The sequence below is a fragment of the Sminthopsis crassicaudata genome, chromosome 2 (genome assembly GCF_048593235.1).
Source record: "Sminthopsis crassicaudata isolate SCR6 chromosome 2, ASM4859323v1, whole genome shotgun sequence".
Lineage (NCBI taxonomy): Eukaryota > Metazoa > Chordata > Mammalia > Dasyuromorphia > Dasyuridae > Sminthopsis > Sminthopsis crassicaudata.
The window spans coordinates 566,264,972-566,283,276 of record NC_133618.1 but is presented as its reverse complement, the minus strand read 5'-3'; the positions used below and the strand labels follow the sequence as shown (position 1 = coordinate 566,283,276).

The following is an 18,305-nucleotide window of genomic DNA, read 5'->3' as shown; positions in this document are numbered from 1 at the left end:
TGTACTCCACCTATTCCTGGCTCAAGTTTTGGGAAAGAGTGTTACTGTTTGTATATTACTTCAAATTGGGAAGAAGGCAAACTGAGCCTAAGCTCTAGGCCCTCAATTTTATCTCAAGAATCTGCCATCCATTTCACTACTTTTTTCCTGAAACTGAAGGCATCATTTGAGAAATCCACCTCAAAGTCAGGGATACTGGGTTCAAGTCTTGCTTCTGACACAACTCACTGTCACCCAGAGCAATCCTTGTCAGTATTCTTGGCAACTCTCTAAAATTATAAAACCTCAAGACAACACAGACCTGCTCTAGTAGAGGAAGTAGCCCCCCCAGAGTTCCTTATATCAATGTATCCCAGTTTGATACAGTTTCTTCTCTTCAGTTTCCTTCCTTAATCAGGGTACAGCTTTTTTCTCCTATACTGTAGATGTGAAAATTGATGCAAAATGTGGGGCAGTAAGCACCTGGCTTATGAACTAAAGGATCCCAGGTTTCTTGGCTGTGGCATCTCCTTGTTTTCCTTTTATGGGGAAGGACAATGGAGTTCTTTCCCCATATTCCCATTTCCCTAGATCCCAGCCCTGCAACTGGTGAGGAAACTGAAGCACAGTCAAATATGTCATTTATAAAACTACTATGGGGACTCAGAAAAGATGTAAAGAAAATGGAGACCCTTATAATGAATCAAGATCAAAATGATTTTTTTTCAAAATGATTTTTTAAAAATTCCCAAGAGTGCTAGGAAGAGCAGAGGTTGTTCAGCACAGAAGTATATCAAACAATTTCAGAGTATTGACAGCTGTGATTCTGCAACCGCAAATAAGACAAAGTTCTTTTCTTTGTGTTTTATCGCTAGATGAACCTCCCAATCCACCCCCTCCAAAGTAACAGGATTTCAGGTCTAATATATAGAGGAAGAGCTTTACTGGGAAGTAAACAGTGACCTGGAAGAGGGAACTGGAATAGAGGACTCCTGGGTCCTAGTTCCATAGGTGACATCTTTGACTATGTGTTTCAGTTTTCTCACGTTGTAAAAAGGCAAAAGATTCAACTTGGACAAAGGAAATATGACTTACCTAAAAGGGCTGATGGTATTTGGGGTTGCAGAAACCCTGGTGTCTCTCTGAGTTCCACTGATTTATAATATGGTTATCTTCTCCTACCTACCTCCTCACCCCACTAGCAGCCTACCTCACAATACTTTATAGCTCTTGTAGAGACTCAACTCAGGAAAATCTATCCCAGCTAAGTCCATGGTAAGGTTACTGGCAAAAATGAGTTTTAGTGAGATTGTTCCCTATCAACAAAGGGCAAAGCAGACAGAAAATAAAAGGATAGGAAAGAAGTGATTAGCTTTTTAACCCACTTTAGACAAGTCTCTTCAGCTCTCAATTTCTGTTTTCTCATCCATAAAATGGAGAGGGAATTAGTCAAGATACTTTCAAGAACCTTTTTCAGTTCTAACATTTTATGATTCTGGTCTTATCTTCTGCTGGAGGACAGACCTTCCCAACAAATGTGGCTTTAGAGTAAATAAAATAATAGCACCATTGACCGATCTCCCCTCAATTTTTTCCTTAGTTATACAAAGAGAGGAAAGCTTTGGTAGAGGGAAGCTATTATATTCTTACTACTCAAAGTAGTGAATCAGGTGAGATACTTCCAGATTTAACCTGCCCTCCAGCAGGTGTCTCCAAACTGATAATCATTGGTGGCATTGGATTTAGCATTTTCATCAAAGTGAATTTTAGGGAGCTGACATCTCCTGAATCTACAGGTGCTCCCTAGGGTCTTAGTCAGGTCTACTCTTCTATCTCCTACAGAAGGAAGGCCAGTACTCACTTTCTCCTTTTTTGCAACCGATAATAAGGCAAGGGATGATTAGCACATTTACTATCTTTATCACACCTGCTCTGGCACTAATAGTGCCCTAGGAGGGTTAGGCCTTCATTGGCTGCTCAGTTGTATACAGGCTGTCTAACTGTAACAACACTTTAATTCCCCCGTCAGGGCCAGAACTAAGACCTGAAGACACCATGGAAGACTGTGGAATCATTTGGGATGTGGATGTAGTTTTAGGTCCTTTGGGAGGATCAAATGAAATAGTGTATGCAAAGAACTTTGATAACCTTAAAGCACTATGTAAGTGTTAAATATTATGCCATTATTATTTGGACTAATAATAGTATTTGAACTAATAGGAAAAATCCTTATTGAGACAAAAGTAGTTGGGGCAATGTTAATGGAGAAAAGAGGAAGGGTAAATAATCTCAAATTCCTCTATGGACATCTCAATTTTCCCTAGCAAAATCAAATTCCTCATAGTGTATCTGGTTTTACTGCACTCCTGAAGCTGGGATATTTTCTTGACCCTGAGCTTTGCTGGTAAAGCTGGCAATTGAACCTCGGGTCCCTATAAAAAGTGTAGGACCTGGGGAGTAAAGGGAGTGCAGAAGTGGGCACATTGCCCTTGAAGGGTCCCGAGCCCTTCGTTGCAGGGTCCCCAGAGCTTTCCATCGGGAGGGGCTTAGAGCCAGAGACAGGAGAAGGCAACAGCCTGCAGCAGGAGCAGTCACCACTAAAAATAGGCACGAGGTGTTGGCTAAGACGCAGGGAAATCGTGATGTGAAGGATAGGACAGTTTTTGTGCGGGGGCGGGGGATGGGGGGCGGACACAACACCCACAGAATGTGAAATCTGAAGCGTGCATGTGAGAGAGCACAGATACACACACACACACACACACACACACACACACACACACACACACACACACACACTGAGCCAAGCAGCCAAGGAAAAACGTGTTACATACATTCCCAAATAAGTGACTCTATATACATAACGCGTGTGTATAAATTTAATTACAGTTATTCCAAAGAGGGAAAAAAATGAATTTCAGTATTTTCTCCAGAAATATAAAGCAATCTGCAAGTGGTGATTCTCAGCCATAATAAAATGCTGATTTGGAAAGTGGGAAAGGTCCAGCAAAGGAAGCCAAAGCGAGAGAATTTCTCTCAAAGAGTGATCAACCGGGAATGTTTTCCGTTCGGTCAGTCACCCACCCAATTGCCCAGGACTGTTGTGTCGGGGTTTCTTCTCCCGACTGTTCCCTAAAAGGAAGGTTTCGAGAGACGAAGACTAGGCTTTTTGCTACCTAGAAAAAGAAAATGTGTGAAAGGGTCCGAGGATCCAAGACCAGGAAAGATCATAGGCTCAAGAAATAAAACTCTCTCCAAAGAAACGATGTTATAAAGGTCGTAGATGCGTTAAATTTCAATAATTATATATTTAAACCACGTAAAAACACATGAATTCGCAGTCAGCCTCATAGGTCAGCGACACGGCTATCCATCCTTCCCTAGCTTTGCGGAAAAGCAAAAGTTCCACACGAGCATCTCTAATTTCTGCTTCCTCACATCTCTTTGTTCTAAAAGAGGAAATTAATTACTTTTCTAGTCTGTTCTTATAAGAATGGGAGGGGGGGCTATATTTTAAGCTAAGCACGAGAAAACACAGTCCATTTTTGTCAAAATTGCAATAACGCGCTGATGGCTTCTATATACATAAGGCTTTCTTAAGTGTCGGGCGTCGGTCTGGATAATTGCTCTCAAACATCAGTCAGTGAGGGTCTAGAGATCCCAGTACCTGGGACTTCCCTCAGACTCGGACTCAATGAGTTTCCCTCTGCATGCATCCTATATTTTCTCTATCAGTTGTCACAAGAAGCATCGGCAAATCTCAGTACTCTTATGCCACAAGTCGTTACTACCAGAGGGGCAATTGTTATTGTTTTGTCTTCTCTGAACTCACCACAGCCGACTCCTCCGTGGCCACTCACTGCCCTTGGCCCTTCTTTTTAAACAAACCAACCCACCAGTTCTCACCCCTCCCTTCCCCTAGGCTGAGCCGAATCACTGCCGAATGTAGTGGCCTAGAGGCATCCTACGAAGTCCTTTGGAAACGGTTAGACTGCGATTTTGCTCGGCCCTGTTACTGCGACGGCTTCTAGACCCCAGGAGAAGACATAATTGGGGGGAGGGAGGAAACCACAATAAACCCTTTTGATGACGAGATTCTAAAGATCATTTTAAAAGAATTTCACTCTAAGTCCCTGTACTCCATCGAGAGAAGACTGGATGATTGTCTGGCTTTCTTTTTTGGTGAGGGGAGAAGGAAAAGGGGAGCGGAGATATGTTCAGCTAGCTCTCAGGAACAGATTCTAGTTTTTTTCAAAATAAAGACATGGGAGAAAGCGAGGAATAAAAGACATTTTTAAATGTCTGATTTCAAAAATTCAGGCATTCATAGTAAGGCTTCCATTTACACATCTGCATATATTTGAATACCAATAGTTCTCCAAAATCGATTGTATTCATTATTGAATTAGACACGTGTAGCAAGAAAATCTCGATGAAATGTATTTATATATCTATATCTATATCGCCCACATGGTGTATGTAGTGGGAGGAAAATATAAGTGTGTAAAGAAATCAATGCATGTGCATTTATATGGGTACATATGTGCCCTCGTGGATATTTACACATTTATATATGTTTATCATTATGTTTTTATATCAACAAGCGGATTGCTTTTTTCCCGAGTGCCTGGCATAAATCCCCTCCTTGCATTTATTCCGCATTAATTGCACTCTCTTGGAAAATGGGATTCGGACAACCAGGTGTCAGAGATAACCCAAGCTTTTCTCCACCACCACGGACTTGTCCCAGGGACTCTTTGTTAATTGATTTTTACCTGATCCTTGAATCCTGCAGTGATCTGGGTAAAGTCAGAGGAGCTTTAGATGGGAACAGTAAGTTGACTAATAGGAGCCTGAGATCTAGGATTTCCCGCCTCGAAATGTCAATGAGGATGAGTGAGAATCCGATGTTGGTGGAAGTAAGGAAAAGGCAAACAGTAAGGGCCATTTGGGCTGGTAAGACGAGAGAAGGACGTAGTTCGCCAGGGAGAAGTGGCTCACCATTTCTGAAAAGTTCTTGGTTGGGGAATCTCCCTAGCTAGTCTGTGGCGAGACCCACTTGGGTTAAATCACTCTGCCAGTGCGTTTTTTTTTTTTTTAATGTATTTCTGTGTTTGATTCTGTGTTTCTGTGAATCAATGGGGGTGGGGGAAGAGGAGCGAATGTTCAGATAAAGATGAAACGGACACTTCGATTTCCTGAACCTGCTCTGTTTTTCTAAGTCCTGTCTGATAAATAAACGATAACTATTGACCCAGCGCCCTTCCATTCTCCTTCTATTGTTGCAGCTCAATCACACACTTACGCGAAGAAAAGCGAGTTTATCTTACCCCTGAAGCAGTGTGTGTATGTGTATGTGTGTAGAGGGTGAGATGGGGAGGGGGGGGAGCGACTACTCTAGTTAGGGAGATTCTCCAACCAGAATTGTGCAGATGGGTTGAGGAAAAGAGACTTTCAGAAAAGGACCAATTTCCCCCGCACAATGAGCGCTAAGTACCTGATAAATAGGGCTGGTGTTTATTCATGAGCAGGTACTGTGGAGATGGCGTTTAAAATAGCCGGCCCGCTCCGCCTCGCCAAGGTACTTAAACCTCGGCAGGTGCAGCAAGCGAAAGAGCACAAAGCCCGAGGCTGCGCGGGGAGGGGGGTGTGAATGAGAGGGAAGGGAGGGAGCACTGGGGGGGGGGGGGGGGGGCTCTAGGCGCTTAGATACCTCGGCCCTTTGTTCTTCGCTAGGGTCCAAACCCAGTTAACAGAGAGGCCCAGGTCACGAAAACCTCGCTGTTAATTATCAAGAATCCCCCCCATCCCCGCCCCAATCTACCCACTTCTAGTCTACTTCCACTTGGCTAGAAAAAGGGGACTTCCCTTGAGCTCAGATTCAGGCATTTAGACAAACACTCCTAACTATGTAATTGGCTAAAGAAATAAATACAATCGAGAACAAGGAGACTAAGAGGTTCCCTTGGTGCTCGTTGATAGCACCTCTTTCGGCTCCACTGGCAAACCAAACTTTAGGACAAGAAAATTATTACCTGCTTCTCAAAAATACTTCAAGGTGCTGGGGGAAACCAAAAGTGTAGGGAGGCAAAGGGTCTAGTGGTCCCAAGTTGGACGGGCCTTCGTATTAAAGTAGGGCTAAAAGCTATTGATCTGACTCCTGAGTTGCAGCCTTTCTCACCCACCATGTGCAGTGAGGGCTGTAACTGAGCATTAACTGGTGGACTCTATATTCTTGATTTTAGGATCTTGCTTTGTCTTTTCACTGTGTATTAACTTGTGGATTTTGACTATGAGTCTAGTTCAGCTGAATAGGTGAGGCGATTAATTAATTTGATTTGTGTCCTTCGGCTATTGAGGATTCTAGGCATACACAGTCTAACCTTATTTTGGTGCCTTGTTCACCCATTTTGCTATTTGGAATATTATGTGGATACACTTGGTTCCCCCTCGTCAGGCCCGGCTTTTCCCGGGATCAGAGGTTCTTTGACCTTGGTCCTCCCCTACCAAGGATTTCCCAGCCCCAGAAAAATTCTCCGATGGAACCATGCCATGCACAGCATTCCATCCTCTTAATCTCCAGGGCTGATTGGTTGGCAACTCACTCCAATCTCCACAGATTTTCCTGTTCTTAATCCCTTCGAACCATATATATCCGAGTAATGTCTCTTGTTCAGTATGCAAAGAGTTGTGCCTAGGAGTCCAGACAGATCGGATTCTCTATAGGAAGAGGAATATCCTTTCGAATAGATTTAAAAAAAAAAAAAAAGGAGGGGGGTGAGGTTAAGGGAGAAGAGAGGAAGAAGTTTAATGGAGGAAGATGATGGAAATGCTTCTTTGAGCCAAGCAAGTATCTGTTTAACAAGACCTTTTCCTATATATGACAAAACTGACACTCAAAAGAGCTGATAAAAAAAAAAATCAATGTCCGTCACTGATTTTACGTGCAGCCACTAAGATGAAATAAACTGTAAAATTAGCTTACCTAATTTGGGAGCAAATCTGACATATCCGCATTTAAAGAGCGGTTTAAAGATGTGAGCCCTTTTAGATTGAAGGGATGGGAAGTTTACAGTGAGAGCAGAAGAGATTGTAGACAGTAGTTTAAAGCGAGACAGACTGGGGCCAGGAGTTTGTAGAGACTGCCAGACTTTAACCTGGTCAGTTCCGAAGCCCCTGTGGACCGTTCCCCAGAGAGTGCTTTTTGGGAACGCGTGCTATATTAGCCCCGTAAACTAGGAAGTCGAGAAACCCCTCAGTTTGAGGCGCCAAAGATCAGCTTAGAGGTGTCTGACTGGGGCGAAAATAACAGGGTTTGAGCATTCTTTCGCTTGGTCCTAGGTTATAGAAACAAACTTCAAGGGCTACATAAATATCACGATTATTATTGGTTTTATTTGTCATCTTTTTAAGATGGAGCTCTGAGTCAAGGACTCTTTTAAAATAACGACAGTTGTGGTTTTTTTTTTTTTTAAGATAAGGGGTTTTGTTTTGTTTTGTTTTTTGGGTTTTTAGTTTTGTTTTTTAAAAGAAAAGTAAAGATACATTGAGCGCTTGCAAAGATCCTTTTGCGCTTTCCCTGGCAGCAGGGATACCCCGGGGCCCTGTAGGTCCCCATGCCGAGCCAGAGCCTCCAGGATGCTAATGTCATGCAAATAGCCTCATTTGCATGTTGATCTTGAGTAAATGTTAAAGGGATGTTAGGGAGTGAGAGAAAGATTGGTGGTTGCTACTGGGGCGGACGCTCGGACTTCTTCCGCGGGAACAGCGCTCCCAGCTTGATCCCGCTCCTCCCGGAAGCAGAATTGCGCGGTACGAGCGCTTAACTTTGAGCCTGCACCGCAGCACCCAGTGCAAAACCGTGTCACAAGATGGCTGCTCGTGAAAAGAGATGGACCGTTCTCAAGGAGGGGAGCAAGAGAGAGCCTTCTCTCTGTCCACATCCCTGGAACGCCTTGTCGGGTAACCAGATTTAAAGTTCTGGAGAGGAAAAGGTTGGGACACTCAGAGAGATGGAGGTTCCCTCCCCTCAAGCAAACTTCTCAGTACTGTCACAGGAAAACTTCAGCAGCAACTTTCTACCACTTTCCTCAGAGCCAACTTTCAATGTATCAGAAGCCACCATATGCTTTGAGTGTCACATACTGCAAGACTTTTCCACCTGCCCCAAATAGATCTCAACGAGGTGCCATCGTCCCCTTACATGGCTCAAAATTCACGCTATGAAAGCTGCTACTAGGTTAAGTTACCAAGGAGTGAAGGGAGGATTGTCTGTAAATATGAAACTATGATAGCTGTTGGAGGTAGGAAGGCAGGGGAGGCCTTCTACCATCTTTTCCATTAGCAAACCAATATGGACGGTTTTCTCAAGTATCAGCTTGGAAGGCACAGACACCATATCTCTAAGGTGCCCTGATACAGGATAGGTAAGTTTCAGTGATCCAGAAGCAGCAAGGGAGTTGACAATGAAAGGCCCAAGTGGACTTTGGGAAGTATAAGAAATATCCTCCTAACTACATTACACTGCCCAAGCACATAGTTATTTTGTATAGATCAAGACACTGAGAAACCCTGATGTTCCCTTAAAAGAAGTCCCTTCCTGTTCCTGTCCCTAGCCCAGCCAAGAGGATCTGAGAAAAAAAAAAAAAAAAAAAGATCATATTTTCTATTTTTGAAAGAACAGGTTCTTCTCAAGAGTGGAAAAATCCAGTTTCTTTCAGAGCAGAATAGTCTTATCAAGGAGGGATGTGTATACAGAGATAAAAGTAACCTGGGGCTCCTTTCTTGAAAAGATGATGGGAATCTACCTTAAGTAGGGGTTGGGTGTTGAGAAACATCCCACAGGTCCAGATGTAGTATAAGCTCTGTGACCCTAGGGTAAGAGAGAGGAGAGGTTGGAAGAGATAATTTCTCGTAGTTGTCACCACATTCCCTAATGATCATTTCCACTGATGTGTATGTATCCTCTTATCCTGAACCTTAAATTCAGAAATTGGATGTGCCATGTGCATGAGATATGAAAGAGCTTTCTCTTACTCCCTCCTCCCTGTTTACGTTAGCAAAGTCCTTTGTGTTCTTATATAGGGAGGATACATGAATTCCCCAAAGCAATAAATGGAAGGACTAGAGGAGGCTGAATGTGAACACACAGCATTGGAGTTTTAAGTCTCTGGTTCAATGGGAATACTCGGATTCCTTTCTTGAGGAAAGTCCCTGAGGAAGCATTATTGAAGGAAGATGGAGGGAATGAAATTCTTGCTGGTGCTATTTGAGGAATGAGTTTAACCACTGAGAGAAAAAAGAAACTCCTAACTTTGAAACTGTGAAATGGCTTATTACTGGGATCCTGGTGTTATCTGGTTTCACCCATTTTTCTTCCTTTTCCCAGTGAATTTTGCTGTTTTCTTTCCCATCTCCTCCACATACTACTCCCTTTTCATCCCCTCTAAAGAGGGGAGAAACTTCCCCCTTCCTCCTTCCTGCTTTATGGTTGGTGTCCTGAGAAATCCTACCAATGTTTAGTATCGCTCAGGAAATGGAATGAGAAGTGTCAAGAATATTTAAGGTGTTCTGTAGCTTGTAGAGGCAACAAAGGGAGTGACATTGCCCATCCACAGATTAGGTTCATTTGAGATGAAATCTCCCTCTGAATCATCATTTTCTTCTCTCTTGGGCCCCAAAAAGCCATTTGGTTTCTCTCTTCACACCTAATCGTCTTTCCCCCAATCAATAGATGATTGTAATATTTGAGAGATGAGAACTCACTCCCAATTTCTCAAAGAAATATGGTTCTGATCACTTATCAGCATATGTATCAGTCCTCTTTCTGGGTTAAACAACTACTAAATATCAGAGGCTAACTCCAAGCCCAGAACTCTTTCTATTCTGCCGGATTACCTACTGGTATATAAATGTGTATGAAATCATAAAAGTGGAGGTAAATATCAATTGGAGGGAATGGAAATAATACTCAGTTACCCTTCCATAATTAAGAACAAAAAGAAACATCTTATGTCTTTGAATTTCTGTAATCCAAAACACAACTGAGAACCAGAAAAACAATTTTTAAAAAAGAGGCTCCATATGCAACCAAAATAGATGTCACAGACTATATACTAATGCTAATGCAATTTGTTCATAATGAATCCCCAGCAGAGGTACCTGATGGGTTCTGAGTTCAGTAATCAGCTCTTTCTCTCAAAGGCTGAAGGAATGGATCTCTGGGACTCTTTGGGCTTTAAAATGTGCTTCTAATTGATCTATTTACAGTCTGGAGATGCTATCCTACTACAGCACCCACCAACATGCCACCACATCAACATGGTTAAAGAACTCAAGGATCATTGGTAGAACTGTTCTCGTTTGATATATTTTGAAAATACAAAGTATCAGTGACATTGTCATTGTTATTAATAACAGTGATCCAGTGATCATTATAATAATTGTCCTCATTTCCTTCCTTGGGTAATTACTGAAGGAGGCGGAAATGTGCCTTCCTGAGGGGCTTTCATAGACTAGGCTAGAAAGGATGCCTTTTTTTTTTTTTTTTTTTTTTTTTTTTTTTTTTTTTTTTGAGTGATGGCACCATAATACCAGATAGAAAAGTAATGTGGCATTGTGGCTAGGGCTAGAAGAGCTCATTTCAAATCCTGTTTCTGACACTAGCTTTGTCACAATGAGCAACTTTATGTAATTTCTCTAAGCCTCAGGTAATTTTATGACTATAAATTATAATTTATGGCTAGAAAGAAGCTATATAATAAAGAAGGCCATGGAGAGAGACACACCTCAGAGTCAAGAAGGCATGGATTCAAATCGTACTTGGAAACATATTGTTACCCTGGGAAAGTCACTTAACCTCTTAAGGTCTCCCATCCCCAACTTTTTTAAGCCAGTTAATTTCAGAGCCATCTTTGAAGTTAACCATCATCTACATCAAAGTCAAGTGGCTTTTCTTTCTGCAAATTTCCTACTGCAATAAAATCACATCAATCACATGTAACAACCCTTCAACCAACCAACTTAGAAGCTTAGAAATCAGATAACCAGGACAATTGGAACTATTTGTAAACTAAAAATCAAACAACCCATTTTTTTTAATTTTGAAGGCTACATTGGATTTTGTTGTATTTAAACCATTCAGATAACTCTTTCCTTAGCTTTAATCCACAAAGCTCATATTCCTGACCAAAGCCCATCACCTGCTGTCTCCATATTTTTAATTGGCATTTGACTTTTACCTATCCTATATATTTTATTTGTGAAATGTGTAATTTTATTGAAAATAAATGAAGATAAAATCCTCAAGACCTTTTGAGCGTAATTTAAATTTTTCTTTCCATTTAATAAATGAGGAAACTGAGATTCGGGATCATTCAGGTACTGAAGGGTATACTGAAGCTTTGGATCTTATCTAAAGAGCTTTGGAAAGAAGAGATCTAGCCTAACCTTGACTCAGAACTTTCCAACTTTATGACTACACTATTATTGCTTTCAACAATAATACTTTCCCAGGATCTTATCAAAGTGATGACCTATTTATTGCAAGAAAGACAAAGTAGTAGAGTGGTAAAAATTCTGAATTTGGAGTCAAAAGACCTGAATTCAAATCATGACTGCTAATCGCAGCCAATAACAATAACAAAGTGAAGTTTGGCAAGTCATCACAGCCCTAAGCCTTTATTTCCCCATCTGTAAAATATGGATAATACACTTGTTACAACCCATCTTGCAAGGTTATTGTAAGAGGATGCTTTGCAAAATTAAAAACATTATGTAAACATGAGCTAATTAGGGATTTGTTCTCAATAATATAAATACTTCATTCATACTTGTGGACCATGTTTTCAATCTTGATTAATATTCTTACTTCTCTACTATCTAGTTTTTTTGGAGAAGGGGTCAAGGGTTTGAAGCAATTACAACAGAACTAGCTCTCTATAACCTCAGTGAACGTCATTGTAATTCATTGAATTTTCGGGACAGCTAAGGATTTGTTCCCCGCCCCCCCTTAAACACATTTTATTTTTAATTTATCTTGGATTTTAATCTTCCGAAAATGTACTATATGTCTGTCTTTTAAAACAGAGAATACTAAATATAACTTATCCTTTGTTTGATGATTTAGGGTCATCACTATGAATATCAATTATTTTATTATGCTGTGAAATCAGAAAGTCTTCAGGGGCTATTTAAATGTATTGATCTATTTACTATAACGTTAAAAAGCTCCAAGATTGCTGGACCTCTTTAGTTCTCATCTTCTTTATATAATTTCTCCTCCTGTTTCCTCTTGCTGTCAGCTATTAGTACTCTAGTAACCCTTCCAAATCTATTGGAAGCTTAGAAATCAGATAACCAGGACAACTGGAACTATTTGCAAACTAAAAATAAATAGACTCTGAATGAGGGCCCTAGGAGCTCTCCTATAACTAAAATTCATGAACTTTAATGCATGGATTTTGTGACAACTATTTGGCTGCTCACAGGTCCCCTTTCCTTATTCCTTAGTTCCCAGCTGTGTTACAGATTACTTAGTTCCAGATGAGTGAGTTGTTACTCTACATTATATTTATACTTAGTTACAGATGGTGGTAGCTAGATCATATTTCCATCCCATTCGACTGACATTTGTCTTCATTTTTATGATTTCATAATCATTTAGACATCAAGAAGCAGTGTGATGTAGTGGAAAGGGAGGAGGAACTGAAAAGGAAAGCTGTGCCTCTGACACTTTAGCTTCGTGATGTTTCGTTTTCAGTTTTCAGTCACAATGGACTCTTGGTAACCCCATTTTGTTTTTGGAATTTTATTGGCAAAGATACTGGACGGATTTGCCATTTCCCTTTCCAGCCCACTTTACAAGTGAAGAAACTGAGGCAACAAGATGAAGTGACCTGTCCAGGGTCAACCAGCCATTAAGTGTCTGAAGTTAGATTTGAATTTGAATTAAGATGTACCTTCCTGACTCCAGACCCAGTTCTCTATCCATTTCCCCTTCTAGTTGCCCCAGCTGTGAGTATGAGCAATCTATTTAATCTCTCTGAACTTCAGTTTCCTAATCTCTAAAATGGAGATTTCTGTGATGCTTATTTTACAGGATTGTGTAAGATTCAGATGAAATAATGTATATAAAATGATTTATAAGCTTTATAGGGTTATATGTCATTCGTACTTCTTACTGTATAATTTATCAAAAGTTGATGACTGATGCCATAAAAAAAGAGATCATCAAAAGCGCTATTATCTGTCAGCATACTATGGAATGTATGACAATAACCATAGAATAGGGATAGCAAGGAAGGAAGAAAATAAGCATTTTTTACTATGTGCCGGATGCTTTACAAATATGATCTCATTTTAATCCTTACAATAACCCCCATTTTAAAGTTGAGGAAGCTGAGGCAAGCAGAAATAGTCACTTGAACAGGTCACACAGCTAGTAAATGACTGAAATAATATTTGAATTCAGGTTTTTCTGACTCCAGGCTCAGAGATCTATCCACTACTCAACCTTATTTGATAGGGACTAAACCTTCGAGTTCATTGGGTTTAGGGAATTTCCAGGTGAGGGAACTACTCCTGTCAATACTGGGTGGCATCTTTATTTCAACCTATAATCTGAGGAAGTTTCCTAGAATACAGAGAGGTTAAATGACTTGCCCATCTCTCTATCTCTATCAGAATGGCATTGCCTCTTAGTAGGAACCCAAACTGCCCAATTATGGAAATGAATCAGTGAAGCATGGTGGAAAGTGCACTGCACTATGTATCAGGAGACTTGAATTCTAGTCTCGGTCCTGACATTAAGTTTACTATGTAGCCATGGCAAATCACTAGCCTCTTTAAGCCTCAGTTCTCTCATCTACACATGGGGGACAATAGTTCTGTACCACCAACATTTGTAAAATGAATAGCTTGAATAGAATGATCTTTGATGCTTTTTCCAAATGTCAGATCCTTGATTCCATATTACTCTTGACTTATACACCAACATTCTAAAAAGTCTAAATATTTTCTTGAATAAACTGAAATAACTCATTTTACACAAAAGAGAATAGAAAACATGTCTGATGTTTTGCTTTGTATTCCCTATAGCACCCAGCACAGTGCTGAGCACAAAGTAGTAGTAGCTCAGTAAATATTTGTGAATTGATATAACAGTATTTATGGCTTGAATTTCCTCCATGTCTTGCCTTTTGTCTCCTTGTAAGCAGAAGACGATCTAATTCTAATAAGTCCTAAGGATTCAGATTTGGAGAAGGGAGAAAGAGCCAATAGTTATCAGGGTCCAAACAGACTCAATCTGAAATACTTAAACTTATTTATTTTGGCTCAAGTCCAGTATCAATGAGCTATTCTTGATAAGTATAATAAACTTGAAGTCATCTGTGCATTAGATTGACCAAAGTTTTCGAGGCCATCCTAGGACTGAATAGAATTCCATCCCTCCCACACCTTCTAACACTGAGTCGTCTCTAATTTTTTCTAATATTCCTGGGTGTGTTCTATTTCTATCAATGGTACTCATTCTGGTCCCCCAGGTTCAAACTTTGGAGAAATCTTTACTTAGAAAATGGTTCTCTGTTGAGAGTGCTGAACTAAGGTCCCTTTCAATTCTAACAATTTTATGATTCAATTGTCTAACTTCTCATTGTGGTTTCATACAGCTGGCCCCACCTAATCCAAACTATGACCTCACCTTACTTATCCAAACTATGTCCCTACAAGAAGTTACTCAACGACTCTGTACCTCAGTTTCCTCTACTATAAAATAGAGATAATACTATTTACCTTACAGGGTTAGGGTCACTGTTAGAATCAAATAAGAAAATATTTGTAAAGTGCTTAGCACAGTGCCTAGCACACACAGCTGTTTGGTAAAAGAGTGTTCCTTTCCTTTTCCCTGACCTTTCCCTGCCTACCAAAACCTCAACCCAATGAAGGCCTATTTCTTAAATGTGATATCAAATATTACATGCAATTCTACAGGGAAAGAGGGGGACTGAAAAGTGTATTGGGTTTAGTTTCAGAAAGATAGGAACTTGTGCTCCAACACTTACTAGTTGAGTTTGATAGAACAGTGTTTATGGTTCCAATTTCCTCCATTCGTTGTCTTTTGAATTCTCATAGGCAGAGACAATCTAATTCTGATAAACCCTAGGGATTCAGATTTAGAGAGGGACAGAGTTGTCAGGGTCCAAACAGACCCATTCTGAAATACATAAGACAAATGTACTTATTTTGGCTAAATTATCTATGGTAACATAGGTCCCTTAGCTTCTCACCTTCAGTTTCCTCATCTATAGTGTAGGGATATTGAAAGTTGTACTAGCTACTTATAAGTATTTTATAACCCTAGAATTCAATATAAATGTAGGGTTGTTATTCCTCCTGTTCATGTTGCTCTGGACATCTATGTAGTCCCCCCCCTCACCAATCCAAATACTATTCCTTCAAGATTTATGCCATACCATACTACTTCATCCACAAAGTCTTTTCTAACAATTGCAATCCACAATGGTTTGTCTTTTCTGTTTTCCTACTAAGTAAAATATTTAAAATTAATTGAACCATGGATTTAGCACTAGATTATCAGCTGCCTTCATGTTTATGAGCTATTTCAATTCTTGTCTTCCCAACTCCACTATAAATTGCTTGAGAACAAATACCATCCTTTGCCCCTTTTCCCTCAGTCTTCCACAACTCCCAATAGTGGACACAGGATCTGAACTTGATAAATTTTTAGTAAATTGATTCAAATTAATCAGAACCATCGAAGATTTAGGGAAGACATGATAAAGGAAAAATTATTCTATCCAGTCAGAATTCTGAGAAGACTCAATCAGAATTCTGAGAAGACTCAGATGCAGGATCATTTGCCCCAATACAAGAACTTGGCACAAGGATAGTTAGAAGTTAAAGCATCTCACATCAAATGTCACCTTCAGCTAAAAATCTTAAGTTACATAAAGTAGGTCTAGCTGCGTTAATAAGTAGGAAAGGAAATCCAACCAAACCAACCAGAGAGTAAGGATCTTACCACATCCAGGGCAAGTCAGGTCTGACAAAGCTGCCTTTTTGATCACCTTCAGGCTCTTTCCCCAACCTTGCTTTGGTGCCCACCAAAAAGGAAAAAAAAAGCCCATATTCAACCTCATAGACCATAAGAAAGGCAAGTCAGAGGACCTGGGTTCAAATCTTTACTTTCATTTGTTAGCTGTATGACTTTGGTTAAGTCTCTTGTCTCAGAATAAATTTCATTTATAAAACAAAGGGGTTAGAGATTACTTCCAGCTTTAAAGTTCTGCCTCCAAAATAGACTGTGCTAAGTGAAGTAAGCAGAACCAGAAGATCATTGTACGCAAGATTATAGGATGATCAATTCTCATGGACTTGGCTCTTCTCAACAATGAAATGATTCATGCCAGTTCCAATGATCTTATGATGAAGAGAGCCATTTGCACCCAGGGAGAGGACTGTGGAGATTGAGTGTGGAGCACAACATAGTATTTTCACTTTTTTGTTGTTGTGTGCTTGCATTTTGTTTTCTTTTTTCATTTTTTTCTTTTTTGATCTGATATTTCTTGTGCAGCATGATAGTCATGGAAATATGTATAAAAGAACTGTACGTGTTTAACATGTATTGAATTACTTGCCACATAGGGGAGGAGAAGGGAAAGGGGGATTGGAACACAAGGTTTGTAAGGGTGAATGTTGAAAATTATTCATGCATATTTTTGAAAATAAAAAGTTTTAATTTAAAAAACAAAACAGAGAAATTGGACTTTTATTAAAGGGATAAAGTCTCTTCCCATCATATTTTGAAGCCATCCATTCTATTTTAAACATTACAGCAGCTGATGTACACTAAGGAGCTCCTACTTGTAAGGGTATTTATTCTTCATAGAAAAAACTAATTAGATCTCAATTAGTATGGTTTTTTTCCTGATTGGATAAAATTCATTTAATCCTGAAGAATGAAGGGAAAGAGTTTATGGGGAATATTGATTTCTGATATATTGCACCTTTTGGTTATTTACAAGACAAGAATCTGGTCTTTGAAGTATTAAATGTTGGGGGAGTTAAGAGGAGGAGATGGGGATAGAATCATACAACTTTATAGAGTTAGAATAAAACAAAGATTTAAACTTCTTTTTGTACAGAGAAGAATATGAAGTCAAGAACATCCAGTCAAGAACATCCCCAAAGTCACTGACTAGTTAGTGACGAAGGTCTGGTTAAGAATCACTCCCAAATTCCAAAACTAAATCACAACATGATATAAAATCGTAGGGTCTTAGGCACTATCCTGCCCAGGAGATGAAGTCAGTTATCTTTGCCCCTAGTCAGGTAGGGCACATCCTCAGTTCTAAATGATCCCCAGTGATAAATGATTTTAGCTGCAGAATGTACTTGGAAATCTTCTGAAGCCTGGCTTAAATAAATCCTACTTCTCCAAGAGGCTTTATTCTCCAAGGATGCAGGATAGTTGGGAGGAGAGGGGGATGGGTAGACTAAGATTCTCTAAAACCTAATCCCACAACTGATTATGATTCTTAAATGTCTATGGAGTAGGGAGGAACAAGAAGATTTTGGGGACTATAAGAACTGGAAAGAACTTTCAATAGCAGCTAGGAGAAAGTCCTCTTTTTCTAGATAAAGAAACTGAGTCCCAGCAAGGTGAAAAGGGACTGTAATTGTTAAGATTCTTGAACTTCTAGCTGACCTTGTGCCAAATTCTGATATTGTAGATAAATTATCTTGAACCTAATTCTTCTTAGAATACTAACTGAATATAATGCCATTTCTCTCTATATCCTACCCTCCCCTGGATTCTTAGGCCAAGCTAAGTTTTCTCAACGCTCCACCACACTAATCATACTGCCACATGGTCCTGGTTTGCTAGGTTAAACGCTCCCCCCTCCCCAATGGTTGTGAATAAAAGGGCACCAATTGTTAAGAAGCTTCAGCTCACTCCCCCTCCACCAAAAGGCTTCAGGTTCAGATATAGTAGGCCTTCAGTCAGCCAACTTCAACCCCACATGGCTTCAGTTCCTTAGGGCTGCCTCAGGGTTTGCAACCCCAAGAAAGTTTCTTAGGAAGTAACCTGGAGTGGGAAGCTGGTGAGAGGAACAGCAAGTGAATGAAAAGTGCTGCAAGGGAGGAGAAAGAATGGGTAAAAGCATGGAAAAGTGTCTCACTCCCAGCCCCTTCCCATCCCTAGGCATCTGGATTAGGGCTCCAATTGCCTGACCTTTCTTTGTCCCTCCTCCTTAGCATGATATTATCAAGTGATAATATCCAAGACTCAGTCCTACCTGTAA

General features: G+C 40.1%; 1 long non-coding RNA gene across 11 annotated transcripts in view; it reads right to left on the bottom strand.

The window, feature by feature from the left end:
• Window positions 1-18,305, bottom strand: part of LOC141558238 (uncharacterized) — a 125,236-nt gene that overhangs the window by 48,103 nt on the left and 58,828 nt on the right. The window lies entirely within an intron of this gene.